The 19,768-nt window shown below is 41.7% G+C and overlaps 1 protein-coding gene and 1 non-coding gene across 11 annotated transcripts in view; one reads left to right on the top strand and one right to left on the bottom strand.

Moving 5' to 3' along the window:
• Nucleotides 1-19,768, top strand: part of TANC1 (tetratricopeptide repeat, ankyrin repeat and coiled-coil containing 1) — a 251,585-nt gene that overhangs the window by 41,936 nt on the left and 189,881 nt on the right. The window contains exon 3 of one of the 10 annotated variants that reach the window (XM_064382720.1): nt 5,762-5,894. The exons of the other annotated variants lie outside the window; for them this stretch is intronic. The gene's annotated coding sequence lies outside the window, so the exon portion shown is untranslated. The remainder of the gene's footprint in view (nt 1-5,761; nt 5,895-19,768) is intronic. 10 annotated transcript variants of the gene reach the window in all.
• LOC135277060 (U6 spliceosomal RNA) lies at nt 13,264-13,374 on the bottom strand. Its single transcript, XR_010344670.1, has one exon. It is a non-coding gene; the product is annotated as a U6 spliceosomal RNA (small nuclear RNA).

The following is a 19,768-nucleotide window of genomic DNA, read 5'->3' as shown; positions in this document are numbered from 1 at the left end:
GTTGGTAGTTTTGCATGGTATTTATGTAGCTCTGTGTTTTAGCCAGGATATATAAATTCTGTATCCTTTTTGATATATTAGGGGGATGTATGTGACTGATGGAGAAATTGGAGAAGGTCATAAGCAAATGACTCTCTTCCAAGAAAAATTAAGACAATTCATTAATTGTTCTGGTCATTCTTTTTGTACTTTTAAGCAAGGAGCATTTGAAATATGAACTTGTCCCAGTCTGCTTTTGGACAATAATTGGAGCATAAAATGTTGAAAATCAATTATGTATTTAGGGAAGATGAAACAGGCTGACATATTGAAGGCATATTGTATTATGTTTGGTGCACTAACCAGGACAGTTACGTCATATTCCTGCAGTAAAATTGTGTCTCGAGAGGGTGAGACACAGAGGATCACACATCCTGATGTACTCAAACTTCACAGAACATGAGAGTGTTTATAATAGTCCTGCCATCTGTCCTGGGAAAGAGTCCTATCTTAAAACTTGGCTATGCTTTTGTTGTTGTTGACTGATATGCACAGAGTTTGATATTTTTGTTTTATATATGCTTATATCTGATTTATAGCAGTGTGGTAATTGCACAATGCATTATGTGTTCCCCATGCTGGTTAGCGGGTAAGATCTTTGCAGGAGAGGGTAGAGAGTTTTAGATTTCTCCTGTAACCCCAATGTGCCTGACACAGTATGACAGTCTGTATCCCCAGTTGTAAATTTGCAGGAGATGTATGAATACTGTCTTGTGTCCTCTTGATAGGAGAGGCACCTGAGGACTGGGTTGTGTTGTCTGAGGTCATAATTGGTAAGCATCTGAATTAGTTGCTAGGGTGGCTATAACAAAGTACAAGAAAGTAGATGGCTTGAACAACAGAAATGTATTGTCTCGGAATTAAACAGAGGCCAAAGTCCCAGATCAAGCTGTTGGCAGAGTCAGTTCTTTCCTAGGCTCTGGGAGGGATCTGTCCTGGGCCTCGTTCCTTGATTTGTAGAGGGCCGTTTTCTCCCTGTATCTCTTCATGTCATCTTCTCTCTGTGCCTATGTCTAAATTTCTCCTTTTCAAAAAGACACCAGTTAAATTGGATTAGGGCCCACCCTAATGACTTCATTTTAACTTGATTACCTCTGTATAAAGAGTCTATCTCTAAATAAGGTCACATTCTGAGGTACTGGGTGTTAAGACTTTGTATTAGTCTGTTTTCACGCTGCTCATAAAGACATATCTGAGACTGGGCAATTTACAAAAGAAAGAGGTTTAATTGGACTTACTGTTCTACATGGCTGTGGAAGCCTCACAATCATGGCAGAAGACAAGGAGGAGCAAGTCCTGTCTTACGTGGATGGCAGAGAATGAGGAAGACACAAAAGCGAAAACTCCTAATAAAACCACCAGATCTTGTCAGACTTACTACCACAAGAATAGTATGGGAGAAACCACCCCCATGATTCAGTTATCTCCCACTGAATCCCTCCCACAACATGTGAGAATTATGGGTGTACAATTCAGGATGAGATTTGGGTGGGGACACAGAGCCAAAACATAGAATTCTGCTACCTACCCCTCTAAATCTCATGTCCTCACATTTTAGAATCAATCATGCCTTCCCAGCAGTCCCCCAGAGTCTTAATTCATTTCAGCATTAACTCAAAAGTCCACAGTCCAAAGTCTTATCTGAGACAAGGCAAGTCCCTTCCGCCTATGAGCCTATAAAATCAAAAGCAAGCTAATTATTTGCTAGATACAAGAGGGTACAGACATTGGGTAAATACACCCTTTCCAAATGGGAGAAATTGGCCAAGACAAAGGGGCTACAGATCCAAATTTTAAAGCTCCAAAATGATCTACTTTGACTCCATGTCTCACATCCAGGTCATGGTGATGCAAGAGGTGAGTTTCCATGGTTTTGGGCAGCTCCACCCCTATGGCTTTGCAGGGCACAGCCTCCCTCTGGCTGCATTCATGGGTTGGCATTGAGTGTCTGCACCTTTTCTAGGTGCATGGTTTAAGCTGTCAGTGGATCTACCATTCTGGGGGTCTGGAGGATGGTGGCCCTCTTCTCACAACTCCACTTGGTGGTGCCCTAGTAGGGACTCTGTGTGGGGGCTCCAACCCCACATTTCCCTTCCACACTGCCCTAGCAGAGGTTCTCCATGAGGACCCCACCCCTACAGCAAACTTCTGCCTGGGCTTCCAGGCATTTGCATACATCTTCTGAAATCTAGGTGGAGATTCTCAAACCTCAGTTTTTGATTTCTGTGTACTGGCAGGCTTAACACCATGTGGAAGCAAGGCTTGAGTCTTATACCTCTGAAGCCATGGCCCAAGCTCTGCTTCGGCCCCTTTCAGCTACGGCTGGAGTGGCTTGGATGCACCAAGTCCCTAGGCTGCACACAGCACAAAAACCCTTGGCCCAGCCTATAAAACCACCTTTTCCTCTGGGCCTGTGATGGGAGGGGCAGCTGCTATGAAGACCTCTGATATGCCCTGGAGACATTTCCCCATTGTCTTGGGGATTAACATTGGCTCCTTGTTACTTATGCAAATTTCTACAGCTGGCTTGGACTTCTCCTCAGAAAATAGAATTTTCTTTTCTATTGCATTGTCAGGCTGCAAATTTTTGAACTTATATGCTCTGCTTCCCTTATAAAACTGAATGCCTTTAATAATACCCAGGTCACCTCTAGAATGCTTTTGCTGCTTAGAAATTTCTTCTTCCAGATATCCTAAATCATTTCTTTCAAATTCAGTTCCACAAGTCTCTAGCGCAGGGGCAAAATAAAACATAACAAGAGTCACCTTTGCTCCAGTTCCCAACGAGTTCCTCATTTCCATCTGAGACGACCTCAGCCTGGATTTCATTGTCCATATCATTATCAGCATTTTGGTCAAAGCCACTCAACAAGTCTCTAGGAAGTGCCAAACTTTCCCACATTTTCCTGTCTTTTTCTGACCCCTCCAAACTATTCCAACCACCACTGCCTGTTACTCAGTTACAAAGTCACTTCCACATTTTGGGTAACTTTTCAGCTGCATCTCACTCCTGGCACCAGTTTACTGTATTAGTCCATTTTCACTGCTGTTGATAAAGACATATCCGAGACTGGACAATTTATGAAAGAAAGAGGTTTAATCAGACTTTTTCATGTGACTAGGGAAGCCTCACAATCGTGGTGGAAGGTGAGGAGGAGCAAGTCTCGTCTTACATGGATTGCAGCAGGCAAAGAGAGAATGAGGAAGACACAAAAGCGGAAACCCCTAATGAAACCATCAGATCTTGTGAGACTTATGTACTACCACAAGAACAGGATGGGGGAACCACCCCCATGATTCAGTTATCTCCCACTGGGTCCCTCCCACAACACATGGGAATTATGAGAGTACAATTCAAGATGAGATTTGGGTGGGGATGCAGAGCAAAACCATATCAGACCTCAACATGAATTTTGGGGACACATAATTCAACCCTAACAGCAAAGATTTGGAGTCACAGTCTCTTTCTGTCTCCTAATTCAGTAACTTCCTCTGCCCCGTTTAATAAATATTTGTTTTTTAGTTTATATGCAGCTTGGCCAAATTTTCAAAGAAATATCTACTCCACTTTTTATATTTCCTTCCATTGCTGGTTTATGGATTGAAATCCTTTTCTTAGATGGTGACAGTTTTGCTTGAGGCTGTTTTTCAGTGGATTTTAAAAACATGTATCTCCTTCCTGTTTGATCCTAAGAGTATAAAAGTAATTGCTATTTAATGTGCACATTGGTTTTAAAGAGGCATAAACTGTGTACTTTGCCTATGATCTTTTCCCTTTTAGTCTTTTTGGAACACTTCTTTGGCGCCCTAACAAGGGAAAATGATCAGTGTTTTGAGGGTTTATTATATGGGACATACAGCCACCTGGGGAGTTGGGACCTTAACTGTCAGGCAACAGAGGAAATCAAGCTGCTAGGTAGTTCTTGAGTTTGGATTGGTACTCAGAATGTAATATTTATAAGATAAAATATATCCTCTCACTTTGAATTACCAGTAGTATTTTAAGGAACCTTTTATGCTAAATATTTATGCCAAAAAGGCATCAGTTTAGTAAATTCCCAAGTGCAGTGGAGTTTCTCCTTACAGTTAGGTGTCTTCCGTCTGACTCAAGACTGTAAACTCACAGGGGATGACCCTGTAAATGTTAGGAAGTAAGTATTTGCAGTGGTTCTGAGTTTGGAAGACTGTGAATGCAAACTGGATATACTTGTTCTGTGTGTTTGCCTGTGTCTCAGGTTAATTGCAATTTTCAAAGTAACTGTAAATTTCCTCATATTTTACATATATATATGTTTTTGAATGAGAGACAGATGTCTTACAGATGAGCAGTCTGGGTAACATATTATATATATATATATATATATATATATATATATGGGGAGAGAGAGCATTAGGACAAATACCTAATGCATTCAGGGCTTAAAACCTAGATGATGGGTTGATAGGTGCAGCAAACCACCATGGCACATGTATACCTATGTAACAAACCTGCATGTTCTGCACATGTATCCCAGAACTTAAATAAATTAATTAAAAAAGAAAAAAAGATGCCTTAGAAAGTGGCAGCATGTAGAAATGTAAAAATAGTACCCTGATTGGGGTGTTCTCCTGTGTGTGTTGATTTATAGCCCAGTGGGACTCTTAGTGTCTGTGTGCATTTTGAATACTGTTATAGAACAGGCATGAATCAAACCTGTTGTCAGTGTTGTGCAGCATCCCACAGTTCAAAGGCAGCCAGTTACATAGTGCTTGGCAGGAAGCCTTCCATTTTGAATACTGGTTGAGAGAAAAGAGAGAATGAGGAGTCTGTGTGGAGCATTTTATTACGAAGGAAGCACAGCCCAACTGCTGTAGACAGGTATTAAAAGCCCATCCCACCGGCCTCATCCTGTATTTGCTACAGATGCATTCCCACGAGGCCTCCAGATTGAAAAGAAAGCCCACTGTTCTGCTGCGCAGCTGTTAAAATAGTTAATACTGCGTTTCCTAACTATTATGGGATATGCCGTATGTGGCCTTTGAGAACACTAACTTATAGTGCATTGCCAGGGAGTCTTTGGGATCATTAACAGTATAATTCTAGCAAACAATAGCAGACAAAATTATGTAGGCTACAGTAATTCTTTTTAAGAAAAAACTGTAGTAAAATATATGTAACATAGAATTTACATTTTAATCCAAAATGTAAGTGTACGATTCAGCGGCATTACGTATACTCACATTGTTGTGCAGCCAGTATCACCATCAATCTCCAGAACTTTTTCATCCCAAAGAGGAATTCTGTACCCATTAAACACTGACTTTCCCTTTCTCCTTCCCTCAGTCCCTCTAACCTCTGTTCTACTTTGTCTTTATGAATTTGCCTATCCTATATATCTCATACAGTAGAATCATACATTTCTCCCTTTGTGTCTGATGGCTCTAGTAATTCTTAAGTTGTATCTATGTAGCTTCTACTGTGTGCCATTTTCCTTTTGATCATAAAGTAATTTAGTAGATGACTTCAGAATATTAAAATTTGGGGACAAAAAATAACGAATAAAACTCAAGGACAGAAATTTGAAACTCTCATGCCTTCGGGGGCCTGAAGGTGGTAACATCTAATGCTTACAGAACAGTTCCTGTATCAGCTGCAGCTCTGAGTACTTTGCAGATAATAACACATTGACACTCATGCCAGCTCTGTGAGGTAGATATTATTAATAATACCCTAATTTTGCAGATGAGAAACTGAGGCCCAGAGAGATGAATTCCTTGCCTAAGATACTGACATGGCTGGTGTGCGGCAGAGCCGGGGTTGCAGCTCAGCAGTCTGCTCCAGAGCCCAAGCTCCTATGAGCTCCTTAGGCGCACAGGTACAGTGGGCTGGGGCAGGGAAACTGCAGCCCAGCAGCCAGGGAGTGAGCCAAAGGAAGCAGCCAGTGATTTTCAGCCCGTGTTGGGAGTGATGGGAATAGAGATTCTGCGCAGGTGGTTGCTTAGTGGGAATGCAGGCAGAATACTGTTGGCACTTGCAAATTTTCAAGAGAAGCTAGAACTCCTTATTTATGTGTAACCTCTTGATTTCTAAATGTTGGCAACCTAATTCTGTTAAAGACAAGAAAAAAGCACGTGGGGCAAACAACATCTGTGGCCCACTGCCTTCTGTGTGCCCACAGACCTTTGCTCTGGAGGTTTCGGGATAATCTTTTTCTTATTAGATCCCTTAGCAGTTGGTACTTCTGGGACACTTGTCCACCTGTTTGGACCTGGAGGCAGGGTCTTGATGATCTTTGCTTCCCTAGCTGCGGTTTTCTTTCTTTCTTTCTTTCTTTTTTTTTGGAGACAGAGTCCTGCTCTGTCGCACAGGCTCGAGTGCAGTGGCACATTCTCTGCTCACAAAGCAGCTGGAACTACAGGTGCGTGCCACCATGCCTGGCTAATTTTTGTATTTTTTGGTAGAGACGGAGTTTTGACATATTGGCCAGGCTGGTCTCAAACTCCTGGCCTCAAGTGATTGACCTGCCTCAGCCTCCCAAAGTGTTGGGATTACAGGGGTGCAGCTGCAGCTGTCATATAGCAATTGCCAGTAAATGTGTGCTGAGTAAATGAGTCTTGAAAGCACTCATGACGTCTTCCTGAGCACTGCCAAGAGTTCACAGAAAATGTAATTTTAAACAAAACAAATCTAGTTGATTTTGAGCGGATAATATCTTTTTATTCAGGACTTAATAATTTATTGTTTCATGGGGGGCTCCTTTGAATTAACAATGCTGAGTAGAATAGGACTTTATTTTTTATTTTTATTTTTGAGACAGAGTTTTACTCCCTCGCCTAGGCTGGAGTGCAGTGGTGCCATCTTGGCTCACTGCAACCTCTGCCTCCTAGATTCAAGTGATTCTTCTGCCTCAGCCTCCTGAGTAGCTGGGATTACAGGTGCATGCCACCACACCTAGCTAATTTGTATTTTTAGTAGAGACGGGGTTTTGCTATGTTGGCCGGGTTGGTCTCAAACTCCTGACCTCAAGTGATCCACCCACATCAGCCTCCCAAAGTGCTGGGATTATAGGTATGAGCCACCACACCTGGCCTTAGAATAGCACTTTCAAGTGATTTTTTTCCTTGGTGGGAAAAAGTCCCACCAGAGAGATTTAAATATATGCTATATGTAACACATACAAACCTAAACTTCTTTATTTCAATGACAGCCACAGCATTTATGACATACTGCATGCTAGCCACTGTGTTAAGGGTTTTACATGCCTTATTTTTTTAGTGTGAAGTCAATTAAGAATTTGTGGATTTGAATTGAATTTAGATTCAGAAAGACTTGAAAATATCTGATACAATATACTGGCTTTGCCCATGAAGCTGTTTGGGGCAATGAATTTAAGACACTAGTCCAAGGTCATACATCTGCTGTATGGTACAGCCAGAGCCCTTTGGACACAGACATCTGTTGAGTGATATAGACAACCTTCTTGGACACACCTATTGTGTAGTATAGTCAGTCTCTTTTTTTTCCCTGGCCTCTGGTCCAATAGTGTCTTTTTAGATACCATAATGCTTCTACTTTTATCTTTCCATCATCCGTGGAAAGGTAGGATTAAAGTGTAATATAATGTGTCAGTCATATAAATCTTCTGAGCTGCCAGTCATTACCAGGGTATTCAAAATGGTTTGCTAGTACCGGTATAGATTTGGATTGTCTTTTTGCCTTTGTGAGATGCCTGGAGTTAGCAGTTACCTGTGGCTAAGAAAAGAGACCTCACTTCATTAGAACAGAACCCTAAACCAAATGAGCTGATCATCTTATAGATAACACTGTAAATGAAAATGTAAGGATAATTAAAATTTTTTTAAAGGGTAGTTTACACATAATGATACAGTAATCCTTGACTTTTGTCATATAACTTGGTAGGTAGACATCAGTGGTTTTAAAATCATTTCTAGTGGGGAGGGCAGACTTTGTACCCTTCTCTCATTCAGCTGAAAATTATTTAGGCTTTTCTTTTTGAAAGATAACTAAAGTAATCTATGCTTCTGGTAGAACTTGTTAAAAATAGGGAAGTAGCTGGGCAAGGTGGCACGCACCTATAGTCCTAGCAACTCAGGAGGCTGAGGTAGGAGGATCAGTGGTGCTCGAGCCCAGGGGATTGAGGTGGTAGTGTGTTAGGATCACGCCTGTGAATAGCCACTGCACTCCAGCCTGGGCAATGTAGCAAGACTCTATCTCTTAAAAAAAAAAAGAAAGAAAATAATTTTGCATTCAGAAATTTGCTGGAGACATTTTAAAATAAAATAGTAACTTAATTTAAACAGAATACAACTGAAATTAATATTTAAGGAAATGCTGAACTTCAGTTCGATTTTTTTTCCTCAAACTTTCAGTCTTTTCTGCTTTACTATACTGTCCACATTTAAGAGATGTATAAACAGTATAGGCTGGCGTATAATTAAGGGCTGGAATCTGATATACAGGTCCTAAGTCCAAGTTTGAGGAAGAATTGAGAATTCTCAGGGACATGTAAAGTCCCATTTAAAAAAATTGAAAACCTTAAAACCTGTCTTACAGCTGAAAAATTTTGACAATAAATTAATGGAGACATGAGTGTCTTTTTCAGTATTTCAGAACTGTGGAAAAAAGAGCTCTGTTACTTAAAAATTTGAAATCCTGATACACATAATTTTACTTGCTCCCAACAACCTTTGGTGGTATTCCTGTTTTTATCATTGAACACTGTTGAAGGCTGATGGAGTAGTGTCATCCTGGTGGTGTGGCCAGAATGCCACCCTGTCTGATCGGACTCTGTTGTTATCCCATTCACAGTTGCAACTTGGGAGTTAAGCAGGGAAGCTCTCTGAGCAGTTCAGAATACGTAGTGCATGTATAGGGTACGTGCCAGCGTGTATGTACCTTTCTCCTAAGTGTGCGCCTAGGACCTCTTGTTTTTGATCTGGAGGCCACTTGAATTAAGGACATTTGTTCCAGGGTTCTATTCATAAGAAATGACAAACTGGAAAGTAGAAATAGAGGTGACCTGGAGAAGCTGGCATGCCTGAATGGGTAAGATCATCAGCTTGGGAAGCACACAGGCTGTATGGCTTAACAGACATTCCTAAGATCTCTCGTCAGAACAGCTGGGTTTTTGATGACTTTGGGCTAGGTCTTGTTCATGACCCCAATGTTCATCAGGTGCGTACTATATACCAGGGGCCAGTGTGTGATATTAGAGTCCCTTCCTTGTTCACAGCCTAGGAGGGCACATGGTTTCATATACAAATATAAGACAGTATACTAAGAGTTACATAATGGGATGAATGGCATATAGTGGAAGCATAGGGAAAATTGAGACTTCTGCTTCTGAGTGAAAGGAATGCCTTGTGGTCATGGAGAGTGAATAGGAGTTGTCCAGGTAGAATAAAAGGACGTTCTAGGTAGAGAGCGAGAGAGATCTGTATATGTAAAATAGACAGACTCTGACAAATTTTAGAGAAGACTTTATACCAGTGTGGTAACCCATGGCCAATTTTTTGAGACAGAGTCTCGCTCTGTCACCCAGGCTGTAGTGCAGTGGTATGATCTCGGCTCACTGCACCCTCCACCCTCCGGGCTCAAGCGATCTTCTCATCAGTCTCCTGAGTAGCTGAAAACACAGGCGCATACCACTGTGCCCGGATATATTTTTGCATTTTTGAAAGAGATAAGATCTCACCATTCTGCCCAGGCTGGTCTCAAACTCCTGAGCTCAAGCAATCCTCCCACTTTGGCTTCCCAAAGTACTGGAATTAAAGGCATGCATCATGGTTCCTGGCCACTCATGGCTTTTAAAAGTCATTATAGAAATTGTCAAAAATAAGGCCGGGTGCGGTGGCTCACGCCTGTAATCCCAGCCCTTTGTGAGGCCGAGGTGGGTGGATCACCTGAGGTCAGGAGTTGAAGACCATCCTGGCCAACATGGTGAAACCCCATCTCTACTGAAAATACAAAAAAATTAGCTGGGCGTGGTGGCACACACCTGTAATCCCAGCTACTTGGGAGGCTGAGTTAGGAGAATTGCTTGAACCCAAGAGGCAGAGATTGCGGTGAGCTGAGATCGCGCCACTACACTATAGCCTAGGTGACAGTGCAAGACTCCGTCTCCAAAAAAAAAAAAAAAAAAAAAAATTACAAAAAATGCCACGTGTGATGGTGTTCACCTGTAGTCCCAGCTACTCAGGAGGTTGAGGAAGGAGAATCGCTTGAACCTGGGAAGCGGAGATTGCAGTGAGCTGAGATCATGCCACTGCACTCCATCCTGGGCGAGAGAGTGAGATTCCATCTTAAAAAAAAAGAAATTGTCAAAAATATACAAGTAATGAAGCATATAACAAATCATCGTGTATCTACCAACCAGCTTCACAAATATCAACACTTCGTCAATCTTGTTTCAGTAGCCCTACATTGCTTTTGGAGCAGTTTATTTTTAGTGTATATATTTAAGGTCTACAACCTGACGTTTTTGTATATAGTCATGTGCCACAACATGGCATGCATATACAATGGTGGTCCCATAAATTATAATAGAAACTGGAAAATCCCTATTGCTTAGTGACATGGTAGCCATTATAATGTTATAGTACAATTACCTTATTTTTGAAATAAATTTAGTGTAGCCTAAGTGTACAGTGTTTATAAAGTCTACAGTAGTGTACAGTAATGTCCTAGACCTTTACATTCACTCACCTCTCCACTCACTGACTCACCCAGAGCAACTTGCAGTCCTGCAAACTCCTTTTGTGATAAGTACTCTATGCCGCAACATTTAAAAAATCTTTTAGGCCTGGCGTGGTGTCTCATGCCTGTAATTCCAGCGCTTTGGGAGGCTGAGACAATCGGGTCACTTGAGATCAGGAGTTCAAGACCAGCCTGGACAACATGGTGAAATCCCATCTCTACTAAAAATATGCAAATTAGCCAGGCATGGCTGTGCGTGTCTGTAATCCCAGCTACTCAGGAGGCTGAGGCAAGAGAATTGCTTGAACCTGGGAGGCAGAGGCTGCAATGAGCCAAGATTGTGCCACTGAACTCCAGCCTGGGTGACAGAATTGAGACTATCTAAAAAAAAAATCTTTCAGATCATATTTAGATCATGTTTTTACTGTGCCTTTTCTATGTTTAGATATGTTTAAATACACAAAAACTTCCCCTTGTGCTACATTTGCCTCCAGTATTTAGGACAGTAACATGCTGTTCTGGTTTATAGACTAGGAGCAATAGGCTCTAGCATGTAGCCCAGGCTTGTAGATTTGTGTAAGTACACTCTCATATTCACACAGTGATGCTGATGCTGAATCCTGCACCTTCCATTCTCCATCCCTATCATTAAGCCACCCATAACTGTACTTAGCTTGATACACATATACATAAGTGAAGTGATTACTATGGTCAAGCAAATTAACATGCCCATCATTTCATATAGTTACCTTTCTTTCTTTCTTTCTTTCTTTTTTGTGGTAACAGTACCTAAAATCTACTCTCTTGACAAAGTACCAGTAAACAATACAGTGTTATTAACTATAGTCTTCATGTTGTACATTAGCTTTCTAGATATTCATTCTGCATAACTGCAACCTTTGATCTATATTTTATCCCCAGCAGTTTAAAGCAAATCCCAGACATTATGTAATTCCCTTTGTAAATAGTATGTATCTGTAACTCATTAATAAAGATCCCCCTGATGCCATTAACACAAAACAAAATGGGGATAATTCCCTAATACTCATCAATACCCAGTCCATATGTAGATTTCTCCCATTAACACAGGTTTCATTATCTAAGGGATTCTTTTTTTTTTTTTTTTTTTTTTTGGCACACTACATTTTTCAGGGATGTTGGATACATGGGGCTTCACTATAATACCATATTTTTATTTATTTAGAAATGCTATACTATTTATTTGGTCTTATTTCTGATCATTTAACTGATCAGACTGGCCCCATGGAGCCAGTCTGGAGGGCTGTACCTTAAAACTTTCTTTATTGCTTGTTTGTTATATATGAAGGCCTTTTCAGGGATGCAGTGAACATTCAAATTCTGAGAGCTAGATTGTAAATGGTTTAGGTTACTCTGACCAATTCCTTTGATTTTGCTTCAGTGTTTTTTGCTATATTTATTTTTTGTAGAGACAGGGTCTCACTCTATCGCCCAGGCTGGAATATAGTGGCATGCTCATAGCTCACTGAAGCCTCCAGTCCTGGGCTCAAGTGATCCTCTTGCCTCAGCTTCCCAATGGCTAGGACTACGGGGGTACCCACAATTCTTGGCTAACTTTCAAATTTTTTGTAGCAATAGGGTGTAGCTACTGTCCAGCGTAGTCTTGAACACCTGGCCTCAAGCAGTCCTCCTGTCTTGGCCTCCCAAAGTGCTGGGATTACAGGTGTGAGCCACTGTGTCTGGCTTTGCTTCAATTTTTAGCTTCCAGTGTTTAGGTCATGTCCTCCTCAGCCTTTAAAAGCTGTTACCTAGCATGCCTTCTTGGCGTGGACCAGCTCAGTGTCCTTACTCAGATGCTTGTTGCAGTCCCTGCAGCCTCAGTTGATCCTTCAGGGTTGGGCCTATGTTGTCTTTTTTTTTTGAGGCTTTCCTAGATGACCTCAGCTTCTCTGGCTTCCTGTCCCTCTCTGTTTTTTCTGCCCCACACTCTAGCCTTTAATTATATGCTGTTTTTTTCTGTTGCTGTAACTGAATACCCGAGACTCAGCAATTTATAAAGGAAATTTATTTCTTACAGTTTTGGAAATTATGAAGTCCAGTGTCTTGAGGCTATATCTGGGAGGGCCTTCTTGCTGGTAGGGACTCTGTAGAGTCCCAAGGTGGCTCGGAATATCCTGAGCCTGGTATATGCTGCTAGTCTGTGCTGCTTGTACCTCCTAGAGTGCTGGGTTGAGCTACACTTGGGGTTGCTGAGTGGTGGATTGGCTGAGGAGTGCTGCATTGGGGTGCAGAAAGCAGAGACCCAAGGGGGCCCTGGGCAGCAACCCCATGGAGGGTGCCTGGGTCCTTCTCCTGAAACCATTCTGCCCTTCTAGAGCTCTGGACCAGTGATGGGAGGGACAGCCTCAAAGATCTCTGAAATGCCACTTGTCTTTTTCTCATTCTCTTGATGATTTCATCTATCAATAGTAATCTCCTTAACAAATGATTACCTAGCCACAGTCTTGGTTTCCTCTCCTGAACACATGTTTTCACTCTTTTTTTTTTTTAAAAACATGGAATGCTTCATGAACTTGCATGTCATCCTTGAACAGGGGCCATGCTAATTAATCTTCTCTGTATTGGTCCAGTTTTAGTATATGTGCAGCTGAAGGAAGCACCTTTTTCACTCTTTATGTGGTCAGACTACAGAGTACTGAAGTCTTCCCATTCTGTTTTCCTTTTAATTATACATTTTGTCTTTAAGTCATTTCTTCTCACATCTCACTGGATGTGGTAAAAAATAACCGTGTAGCATCCTGAATGCTTTGCTGCTTAAATATTTCTTCTGCCAGATATCTTAGTTTATTGCTCTCAAGCTCTGCATTTCACAAAGACCTAGGGCTTGGACACAATTTAGCCAAGCTTGTTGCTACTTTGTGACAAGGATGGCCTTTACTCCAGTTTCCTATACTTTGTTCCTCATTTCCATCTAAGTCCTTGTCAGAATGGCCTTTACTGTTCAAATTTCTACCAACATTTTGGCCACGACCACTTAAGCAGTCTTGAAGAAGATTCAGACTTTCCCCTAGCTCTTGTCTTCTGAGCCCTCATCAGAATCTCCCCTAATGCTCCACTTACAGCAATTATAGACTTTTTCTATCTTACTCCTTTGAACTCTTCCAGCCTCACTGCCCGGTTCCAAAGCCACTTCTACATTTTCAGCTGTTATAGCAGTGACCTCATTCTTGGTACCTATTTTCTGTCTTAGTCCATTTTCTGTTGCTGTAACTGAATGCCACAGACTGGGTAATTTATAAAAAAGAAAAAATTATTTCTCACAGTTCTGGAGGCTGTGAAGTCCAGAAGCATGATGCTGGCATCTGCTCGGCTTCAAATGAGGGCCTTCTTCCTGCCTCATAACATAGCAGAAGGTATCACATAGCAAGAGGGCAAGAGTATGTATGTCAGCTCAAGTCTCTCCTCTTCTTCTCAAGCCCCCAGTTCTATCATAGGAACCCCATCCCGATGACCTCATCTCATCCTTATTTCCTCCCAAAGGCCCCACCTCCACTCCACATAGGAATTTGAGGATTAAGTTGCCAACAGATAAAAGTTGGGGGACACATTCAAACCACAGCATATGCTAATTTTTTTTTTTTTTTTTTTTTTTTTTATATGGAATCTCTTGTCGCCCAGGCTGGAGTGTAATGGCATGATCTCACCTCACTGCAACCTCTGCCTCCCGGGTTCCAGTGATTCTCCTGCCTCAGCCTCCCAAGTAGCTGGGATTATAGGCATGTACCACCACATCTGGCTAATTTTTGTATTTTTAGTAGAGATGGGGTTTCATCATGTTGGCCAGGCTGGTCTCGAACTCCTGACCTCATGTGATTTGCCCGCCTTGGTCTCCCAAAGTGCTAGGATTACAGGCGTGAGCCACCACACCCAGCCTGATGTTTACTGTTTATACTTCTCTTGTGTGTAGACAAAATGAAACAGTAGAAAGGACAAGAACTTTGAAGCCAATGTAATCTAAATCCTTGAGTTTATATATTCATGTTTTTAAAACCTTCTGGATAAAAAACAAAACACATGAGATCTAACTCCTAACAAAATTTTAAGTGTACAGTATTGTTAACTTACAAGCACAATGTTATGCAGCAGACTTCTAGAACGATTTTATCCTCTGTGACTGAAACTTTATATTCTTTAAACAACTCTCCATTTTCCTCTCTCCCCAAGTCTCTGGCATTCACCGTTCTGCTCTACTTCTATGAGTTTGACTATTTATTTATTTTTGATTATTATTATTATTGAGACAGGGTCTCTCACTCTGTTGCCCAGTCTAGAGTACAGTGGCTTGATTGTAGCTCACTATAACTTAAACTCCTGTGCTCAAGTGATCCTCTCAAGCAGCTGAGACTAAAGGCATGTGCTGCTATACACAGCTAATTTATAGATATTTTTGTAGAGATGGAGATCTTGCTGTGTTGCCCAGGCTGGTCTTGAACTCATGTCCTCAAGTGATCCTCCAAAGTCAGCCTCCCAAAGTGCTGGGATTGCAGGTGTGAGTCACAGTGCCTGGCTGAGTTTGACTACTTTATATGCCTCATAAGAGTGGAATCATGTGCTATTTGTCCTTCTGTGACTGTTTTATTTCTCTTGCACAATGTCTTCAAGGTTCATTCATGTTGTAGCATGTATCAGGATTTCCTTGTCATGGCTGAATAATCCATTGTGTGTGTATATATATATATATCACATTTTGTTTATCCTTTCATCAGTGAGTGAATATTTAGGATGCTTCTACACTTCGGTTTTGTGAATAATGCTGCAGTGAACATGGGGAGTGCAAATAGCTTTTTGGGATCCTGACTTCAATTCTTTTGGATAAATACCCAGAAATGAGATAGTTGGATCATATGCTTCAGTTTTTTTATGAAGGTTTGTAACATGGAACATGTGCATTGTTCCATGTAATTCATGGCGTACAGAGTGGGTTCTTTCCTGTCTCGGCACCCTCTCTTGAAATCAGGTGTCCATATAGTTTGAATATTTTAACTGTGCTTTATCATAAGTACTTAGTAGTTCTTGCTTAACTAATATCCTATTATTATTTTTTAGAGACAGAGTCTTACTCTGTCAATCAGGCTGGAGTGCAGTGGTGCAATCATAGTTCACTGTAACCTTGGACTCCTGGGCTCAAGCAGTTCTCCAACGTTAGCCTCCTGAGTAGCTGAGACTATATAGCTGCATGCCACCACGCTCAGCTAATTTAAAAATTTTTGTGTAGTGATAAGGTGTTACTGTGTTTCCCGGGCTAGTTTTGAACTCCTAGTCTCAGGTGACCTCCTGCCTCAGCCTCCCAAGTAGCTAGGTCTGCACTTATGTGCCACCATGCCTGTGTTTTTAGCATAGCAACATGGAGTCTTGCTGTGTTATCCAGGCTGGTCCTGAACTCCTGGCCTCAAGCAGTGCTCTTGCTTTGACCTCCCAAAGTGCTGGGATTATAGGTGTGAGTCACTGTACCAGGCCTCTTTACTCTTTTTGATCATGTCTTCAATAACATTGAGAATTATTTTGGAGAGAAGTCACCATTTCCCTGCAAAAACCCTTTTATTCACTGGTCACTCACAGCAGCTGTGTTATTGAGGAAGTGTTGACACTGCTTTTGGTTTTTAAGTGACTGTGTGTTATTCCTTCCCAGGGGTGAAAAAAAAAATTGCAAGGTTGGAATTTTCTGGATTGTTAACAAGATCAAAAAGCAAAGATATGAAGCCAAGGGGGGAACGTCTTTCTACAGAATAGTAGTAGAAAGCAAAAAATGCTAGAATTTTGTAGAACTTAAGAGGTATTACAAAAATAACCTGATCAGAAAATGAAGGTTGCTGTTTTTTATGTTACTATAAAGTGTAAGACAGTTTAACCACCTAGGATTTTTAAGTTGTCTGGATCTTTAAAGAATATTGATAAAAATGCAGATACACGTTTAGCTTTGTTTTAGAAAATGGTTTGCTTTCCTAGGACAGAAGTTATCTCATAGTTGTAATTTCGGTAACCATGGGTGTTAGCTTTGAAGTGGTTGATAAGAAGCTCTCTGATTCTCCTCTACTCAGACAAGACACAGTTGCAGGCATTTCTCTGATTTTCCTCAGTTTTCACCTTAGAACTAATAAAGGAGGGTTCAGTGGCTTCAGCATCCCTAAAGCCAACATTGGGGTGTTGAATTCTCCAGAAAGAGAGAGATCCTGTTTTCTCAGTTTGTTATTGAGGTTTTGTTTTTTGATATTTTTTGACAGCTAAGATCCAGATCTCGTGACTTGTGTTCTGGCCAGAGGACCCTCAGCTTTTTGTGATGAGTCATTTCCTCATGAGTCCTGAGGTACTGGGCCTGGAACCCCCAGCTCAGAGTTGAGGGCAGCAGATCCAGCCTCTGCAGCTGGGAGGGAGTGCACGTATCAGGAGGAAAGGGCTGAGGTCTTCAGGGCTGGTGGCTCAGGGTATATGAGTAGCCTGACACTGGCACCCATGTCCCCTGACCTGCTCTGGCCATTTGGATGCAGAATGACCTCCAGTCTCCTGAAAGATTGCCAAGAGCAAGGCAACACCTCAGCCCCCGAGGAGTTAGCAGCAGGTTATCCAGAGAGGATCTCAGGCTCCTTATCAGAATTGAGCTAGAGGGTGGGTTAGTCCTGTGGAATGCAGGAACAAGAAGCCAAGTTATTAGATACAAGGTCAGGGCCGTTAAGCAGCAAGAGCAACTTAGCCAGAGCTATTTAAATCTCTGTCTTAGAAATTCCCGCTGGGTTGAGCCAGCAAGGGGAGTGTGGGGGCGAGGGTTAAGAGGCTTCAGCTGTAGGGAAAGAAGAGCTGTGGACATTAAAAACAACAGGCCAGGCCTGAATGTCCTGATAGCCTAGACCTAAATAGAGAGGTTTTTAGTGTCTTGGGAGCTCATTTTTAGCCTGCTTGCAAGTGAACAGATCTTAGGGATATATTCAGTGATGAGCTTGAAAACTGAGGATTACTTATATGAATCTGGAAGTGGATGTAGTTTTAAATTCAATTTAGACAAAACAAATTCCTCAATTTTTCTGAAGTGTAAATTATAACCCTTTATTACAGAACTGTCAGTTAAATTCAGGAAAGGATTTACATTCATGAAAAGCAAATTGGTGCTTTTGGGTGCTATAACTTATCAAGAAATAAATATATAAATCAGGAAGCTGAGCTTTGGAAAAAAGAAATAAATATGAAATCACCCAATAATCCATTCTGAGTAGGTGAATGATTAAAGATATTTGAGGTTAGGTTGCTTTAGATCAAGGGAAAACTCACCCTAGCCTTTGTGGTTCACATAAGCACACATAACAGTGCAGAATTTATTCCTTGGCTCTGTTTGTCATACAGATTAAATTCCAAAGTCAACTGAAGCTTGGCTCATTGCTCACAGAATCCTAACACTTAAACCAATTTTATCATCTTTAAGAAAGTTGGAAACTTAGTATCTTTGGAGAGTATAGAAATGCTTAGGCTGTTTAAAAACACTCTTATTCAAATGCCTTGTTTCCTAAGGTCATATGGCCCTAGGTGTCTGGGCAGATTGAACTGGCAGAGATTCAGCAGGCTTCATTGGTGACTTAGGAGGAGGTAGGGGCATGTCATCAATACAAAGGCGTAGTCCATCTGCTCAAAGAAGTTTATCATCTGGTGAGGAGTTTTACTCAAAGATACCATAAGAAAAGGTAGATGAGAATAAGGAATGGGAGAGTACTCAGATGGAACATTCCAGATCAGAATGGCAGTGCTTTTGAGAAAGCCCATCCTGGTTTCTGTTGGTATTAGAGACCACACAGAGACAGCACATTGCAGTTGGATACAATCCCTCTTCCTATTTTTGAGGACATTTGGTTCTTGTGGACTGAGGTTAGCCATGTGGACATCTCTCCTGGATATAGTGGCAGAGACACACTGTGAGCAAAGTAACCTTTTCTTGGTGCTCAGGGTCATTTTTCAAGAATTATTCTGCTTTAAAATGCTTTGTTTTGGTGTCCTTGGACGCATTTAGGGATTGAAAGGCTATTAAAACTGTAACAGCCTGTAATCTACTGTTTTGAATTTTATAAATTCTCTCCTGTCAGTCACAGCTTCTCAGGGCTGTCATTGTGCCCATATCACACTGGCCCTCCATTCTTTTACCTTACAGTGGCAGGGAAAACCACATATTCCCTCCTATTAGAACTGAATCTAAAAGACAGTGGGAGGGCTCTGAGGGAGGGCCATGGAAGAGGTGTTGGGGGTCGGTGTGGGGATTGGGAAGTTCCCTTCTGCATTGTGCAGGAACTGAGCCCCAGATTGTGGCAGCTTTGAAGACTTATTTGCATCTTGGTTCCTGGTATTTTCTGGATAAGTTGAGGTTGCAGCATATGACTTCTGTCTTTGATAGGCCTCCCTGCCTTTTTTTTTTTTTTTTTCTACTCTTGCCTGAATCAATTTTGTCATGGGAAGGAAAGAATGAAAGTTTTCTCAGGGAAAATGAGAAGAAGCTGAATGGAGGAAGACCCAGGACTGAGTGAGGCCTTGGCTTCTTACAGCCTAAATGTACTGAGCCCTGCAAAAGGTTCAGTGGGATGTCATGGACCCTGTCATCAAGAAGCCTAGCTGTAGTTGGGAGAGAGAACTAACAGACCTGAAACTTTCAATTACAAGTCGTGCTTTTGCATCTTGTGTGAGTTCAGAGAAGAGTGATTTAAGTCAGGGGCTTGGAGCCAGGAGGGTGGGATCCAAGTAAGTGGACATGGATGAGTTTGTGAATCAACAGTTAGGAAGCGGCAGAGGTTAGGGACAGATGTATCAGCACAGCTGAGGAACTCATTTCAAAGGAGGAATCATAAGTTTGTGACTGGTTCACAGATTGTTGAGTTGTGTGGTTGATGCAAATGCAATCTCTTGGGCTCCAGGTGTGATTGCCCATGGGCTGCAGGGGAGGGGAGGTGCCCAGGAGCAGCCCAGGTTGCTCTAGTACTGATGGGACACACTTTGGGAAACATTGGTAAAGGATGGGTAAGGCAA

This window comes from Aotus nancymaae, unplaced genomic scaffold (genome assembly GCF_030222135.1).
Source record: "Aotus nancymaae isolate 86718 unplaced genomic scaffold, 86718_ANA_hifiasm-v0.15.2.pri h1tg000029l, whole genome shotgun sequence".
Taxonomy (NCBI): domain Eukaryota; kingdom Metazoa; phylum Chordata; class Mammalia; order Primates; family Aotidae; genus Aotus; species Aotus nancymaae.
Note: the sequence above shows the minus strand (reverse complement) of the source record. Positions and strands in the feature narration are given on the sequence as shown.